Source organism: Leucoraja erinacea, chromosome 26 (genome assembly GCF_028641065.1).
Source record: "Leucoraja erinacea ecotype New England chromosome 26, Leri_hhj_1, whole genome shotgun sequence".
Classification (NCBI taxonomy): Eukaryota; Metazoa; Chordata; class Chondrichthyes; order Rajiformes; family Rajidae; genus Leucoraja; species Leucoraja erinaceus.
The window spans coordinates 21,742,970-21,749,085 of record NC_073402.1 but is presented as its reverse complement, the minus strand read 5'-3'; positions in this window follow the sequence as shown (position 1 = coordinate 21,749,085).

Below are 6,116 nucleotides of genomic sequence, written 5' to 3'. Positions count from 1 at the left end.
GAGGGAGTAGAGGAGAGGGCTGAGCACACAGCCCTGTGGCACTCCGGTGTTCAGTGTTATAGTGGAGGAGGTGAGGTTGTTGACCCTAACAGACTGTGGTCTGTTAGTGAGGAAGTCCAGTGTCCAGTTGCAGAGGGAGGTGGAGATGCCAAGTCCGCTGAGTTGGGTGATCAAGCTGGCGGGAATGACAGTGTTAAAAGCAGAGCTGAAATCAATGAACAGCAACCTGATGTAGGAGTTGTTGTTGTCCAGGTGGGTCAGGGCAGAGTGTAGGGCCGCCGATATGGCGTCCTCTGTCGACCTGTTGGTCCGGTAGGCAAACTGATGGGGGTCCAGTGTGGGGGGGAGGCTGGCTTTGAGGTGAGCCAAGATCAGCCGCTCAAAGCACTTTGCGATGACAGGGGTGAGTGCCACTGGGCGGAAGTCTTTGAGACTCCCTGTAGCTGGCTGTTTGGGCACTGGCACAATGGTTGATGTCTTGAGGCAAGTGGGGACAACACCCTGGGCCAGTAAGAGATTGAAAAAACAACACAAAAAAGTAAAAACAAACGGACTGCAGGCGAGCCGCAGCCGTTCACCAGCACCGCCAACCAAAGATCTTATAGCGAAGCAAGATGGGTTACTCTCACGCAAACGTGTAGTACGCTCATGGGCGGATTCATGGGCGATTTTATGACTCATTTTAGCAACCTGCCTCCGCCATCTTGTTCCGCCATCTTGCTCCGCCATCTTGCTTCCGGCCAAAGATTGGATCCGCAGCGGGGAGAGGGAGTGCGTGGCCCGGGGCAGCGGGAGAGGGAGTGTGGGGCCAGGTGGAGAGGGAGTGTGGGGCCTGGGGCAGCGGGAGACGGAGTGTGGGGCCTGGGGCAGCGGGGAGAGGGAGTGTGGGGCCCGGGGGCAGCGCGAGAGGGGATAAGGCCTAGTGTGTGTGAAGTTGCGGGGAGGTTTACAATGTTTCTTATTTAATGTCCCGTGCCTAGTCTGAAATAAAGTTCATTATTGGATCAGAATATAATTGTGTGTGTTATATGATTATATACATTTATATAATTTTCATGTATGTGTGTTTATAAACATTTTATTCTTTAACAAGAATTAACAGAATTATGAACTAACAGAATTATGAATCTAACCCTATATCACACACAAAAAGTTCCCCCGCAATGTCAATTACCCTGCGAGTCGGGTCGGGTCGGGTTGGTTCCGGTTACTACAAAATCAACTCAAACACTGTTTGTGAGCCATTTAAAAAGAAATGATTTAAAAAACATTAAAAAAGACAATTACCAGAGTCAAATTTTATTCTTGACAAGTATGAACTGACAGATTTATGAATGTAACCCACACAGACTGTTGCCCCGCAACATTGATTACACTGCGAGTCGGGTCGGATCAGGTAGGCTCAGGTTGCTAAAATGGGCGTGGAAAAATGCCCAGGATCCCCTCCATAGCGTACTACACGTCAGCCCGTTGCATTTCGCAGGAGTAGCCCATCTTGCTCTGCTATAAGATCTTTGCCGCCAACTACCCTCCCAAGCCCAGGGTGAATCATAAAGCATTAATTATTAATTGGATACTTCAGGAGCAAATGAGGAGACAGAAGAATGTGTACAAAATATTTGAATTGCAGTTAGCAACGGAAGAGAAGACTGCAGTGAATTCCAAATTTTTGTTGAGATAAATGATCTCTAGGTTGTGATAAAGGCTGTTACTGCAGGATATCGCAGGGCGAATGGGACATTCCTACCTTATCAGGAGCACACCTTTGCTGCACATACTCAGGTGAACTGTTAGAAAGTCTAGGAGAAAGTCTAGGCACACTGTTTCTCTCCATATAAGAATTCCACTGTTAATGATGGCGGACTCCAGGCAGCAACTAATAGCACTGGGCAAGAGGCATATTCGGTTTATGCACCATCCCAGTGTGGAGGAGATTGAATTGAATTGAAAGATGCATGGAAACGGGCCCATTGAAGCTGTGCCGACCATCGATCACCTCTCCCCACTAGTTCTATGTTATATACTGAATATATACTGAAGCCAATTAACCAACAAACCCGCATGTCTTTGGGATGTGGGAGGAAACCGGAGCACCCGGAGGAAACCCACGCAGGGTCACAGGGACAACGGGTAAAGTCCCCACTGACAGCAGCTGAGGTCAGGATTGAACCTGGGTCTCTGGCGCAGTGAGGTAGCAGCTGTACCAGCTGTGCCATTGTGCAGCAAAGGGGCAGGTCTCTTTTCCCTCCAGGATCAAATGCTCTGTCGCAATTTGCCACAATGCAGTGGAGCCGTGTCAAACAGCACAATTTAAAGGTGCTCTTCAAATTCAAAAAGAGATGCAATGACGCTACTCAAAGGCAGGCTCGGACTCACCTGAGCCTCAGTTTCTGCCAAAGAATTGCCAGGAAGTTTAGGAGATGAGGCACACTGTTGCTCTCCATGGAGAATGCCATGGTTAATGATGGCGGCCTCCACACAAAAACTAATAGCACTGGGCTGGAGGTATATTTGGCTTTTGCACCATGCCCTCCATGCATGTACATTGGTTTAGCATGACATAGAGTCACAGGGTGATACAGCATGGAAACAGGCCCTTCGACCCAACCTGCCCACACCGGCCAACATGTCCCAGCTACACTAGCCCCACCTGCCAGCATTTGGTCCACATCTCTCCAAACCTGTCCTATCCATGCACCTGTCCAACTGCTTCTGAAATGTTGAGATAGTCCTTGCCTCAATACCTCCTCTGGCAGCTTGTTCCATAAGTCCACCACCCTTTGTGTGAAAAAGTTACCCCTCACATTCATATTACATTTTTCCCCTTCACAAACCTATGTCCTCTGGTCCTCTATTCACCTACTCTGGGCAAGAAACTCTGCATCTATCTGATCTCATGATCTTATACACCTCTATAAGATCACCCCTCATCCTCCTGCGCTCCAAGGAATAGAGTCCCAGCCTCAACCTCTGCTTCTAGCTCAGACCAAGGGTTCCCAACCTGGGGTAAGTTTGCTGATTCTGGATTTATACATATTTTTTCTCATAGACTAACTGTGTTTGGTTTTGGTATACCAATATCTGTTTTTCATTAATTGTTCATAAATAAGTGAAATAACATTGTCATCTATACATAACTAAAGCTCTGACTTGTGCTCTTCCAGTTTGCGCGGTTTTTCTATTTGCGCAAAAACAGTACAGGATAGCGCTACGATTTTTCGCTAGCTTACTCAACGTTCTCCTGTGCTGCAAGTGCAACAAGTTTCCTTCCGATTGGAGGTATATTTTAAAAGTTGGCCAGGTTTAAACATTTTAAAAACCACCCGTGCGCAGATCGAACTTCTCCGCTTCCAGTCATCGCCGCGCGGATTAGTCTCTTCTCCTGTCTCTCCACAGGATGGTCCACCCCTTCCTGCTCCATCGCGTGTTTACTGGAGCTGAGGGATGCTGTGGGTGGCCAGCGGACATCTCCAACTGGACACACAGGGACCAGAAGCAGCCCGGCCCAGTCCGGTGCTGAGTCGGAGATGTCGCCAAACGGAAAGCTCTCCCCTCACGCACCCCTCTCCCGCCCACACACCGGCGCGGCCGTAGCTGCTGGTGCTTCTGGGCCGATCCGAGGCCTGGCTCTGAGGATGCCGTCGGCTGATGCTCCTCGGGGTACGCTAGAAGGGAGAGGAGATTCAGGGGCGGGAGAGTGGAGGAGGAGAGGGGATAGAGGGAGAGGAGGGGAGAAGGGAAGGGAGCGGAGTTATGGAGGGAGGGAGTGACTGAGGGTAGGAGAAAGGAGTGGGAGAGGGTGAGAGAGGTGCAGGAGGGGTTGGGGGAGGAGGAGGAGAGAGAAAAGAAGAGGGAGGAGGTGAGGAGGGAGAGTGGGGGAGAAGGCGGAATATGGGGAGAGCAGGGGGGAGTAGAGGAGTGGGGGAGGTAGGGAGTGGGGAATAGAGGGAGAGGAAGGCAGTGGGGGAAGTGAGGAGGGATAGTGGGGGGGATAGGGGGAGGTGAGGAGTGGGGCGATAAAGCGATAGGAGGGGGGTAGGGAGGGGAGAGGAGTTATGGAGGGAGGGAGGGAGGGAGTGACTGAGGGTTGGGGAAAGGAGTGGGAGAGGGAGAGAGAGGTGAGGGAGGGATTGGGGTAGGGGAGGAGGAGAGGGGAAAGAAGAGGGAGGGTGAAGAGGAGGGGGGAGAGAATGCTAGGGATGAGGGGAAATGAGCTGCGCCTGTGCAGTTGGGGGCTATGGGTGAGTGGTGGAATATTGCGTTGGGGGACCAAGCCTCCTGTGTGACAGGGACCCAACGGCGTCTCCGTTCTAAATGGCTTACTCCTTATTCTTAAACTGTGGCCCCTGGTTCTGGACTTCCCCCAACATCGGGAACATGTTTCCTGCCTCTAGCGTGTCCAAGCCTTTAACAATCTTATATGTTTCATTTTACCTGGACCTGGAACAGAGACAGAATCGCAGACGGATCTGCGCTGTTGAGGTCTCAGGTATACTTAGAATTGAGACTGTGCCCAAATGCAAGCTCTTCACTGTGATGAGGCTTACAGGACACGTCAAGACACGTATTTCTACAGTCTTCTTTCTGTGAAGGAGGGTTATTGCAGTTGAAACTGCTGCCTTCCTTGTCACGATTTCATAAACAAGCCTCGGGTGAATGTGTCAACATTGGAAGGACACCACACCCCTCGCCCCCTATAGTTCTGCAAACTCATCTAATTACGTTGTAAATAAATGTATATTGTAATTAATTTAAAAGATCTTTTATTTTAATTAATTTTAATAGTTTGGCGGTCTCAAGAACGACAACTGATCTTTATTCGAAAGTTCGGTTTTCAGTACACAGGTTCTCTAGACACATCTGGCCACGTCGGTGGTCAGTGCTGAACTGGCGCGCGAAAGCAAAACCGCGCGAAAACAAGCAGCCCCTCCCGAGTCACGTGACCGCGGCTTCCGAACGCCGGGTTCGATACCTGCGTGCGCAATTCTCGACTACAATAGTCGAGAAAATTTGCCAGCCCAAACAGTGAATTCTTCCAAATTAATTCCAAATAACTAAAATTACAACAAAAAATGTTTTAAAATAAATAAAGTACTGTAAAGAAACATTAATTGATTTAGTTAACCTTTATTTTTCATATGAAAACAATTCTAGCATTTATCAGTCATAAACTTCTGAAGGGATAGAGTATGTTTTGAAATTAATGAATCTTGGACGGGATGAGGATTGGCTCACCGCCATGAATCCACAGCGAGCACTTTAATGTTTGTGAAATCCTCCCACGTAGTTTCTGCTATCTAGCCACAGGCGGGACACGTTACACTTGGCAGCTGTCCCACCTTCAGTCCCTGGCATCTGGCAGCAATGTTGACAGCTCTGGAAGACGCAGGGACTCCCTATTGCCACGCCTTAAAATTTTACAGGGAAAGCCCTTTCATCACAGGGGCTCTTCCGTCCACCCACAGAAATGAAAGTCTCATACTCACTTCCCATGCTCACACCTCCCGCAACCCGGATGATATCATAATATATATATGAAACATAATTCTCATCAGTTTGTTTTTCTTTCTGTGGGAAACCATAGCAATTAGTAATAAACTGGAGGCAATGATTACAAACCATCCATGAACAGTTTTGGTGGTGACTAAGCATTGTGAATGCCATTCTCAATGCACCATTGTAGTTATTTTAGATTGAACTGGCAAATGGTTTTAAGCCTATAGTTTAGTTTAAGTTTGTAATGCCCAGAGGCCCTTTTGTGCTTCAATTTACAAGTGCAACAATACAGCAATCAAATTCAAAATTCATGTTATATCAGACCACCAAACAGCAGGAGAGGTTGGGGATAGCATCAAGCAGGAAATTAGGGATGTGTGTCGCAAAGGTCCAGCGGTTATCATGTTTAAGAAGGAACTGCAGATGCTGGAAAAATCAAAGGTAGACAAAAATGCTGGAGAAACTCAGCCAATGAGGCAGCATCTATGGAGAGAAGGAATAGGTGACGTTTCGGGTCGAGACCCTTCGTCAGACTGATGTCGGGGGGGGGGCGGGAAAAACAAAGGAAGAGGCGGAAACAGTGGGCTTGTGGGAGAGCTGGGAAGGGGGAGGGGAAGGAG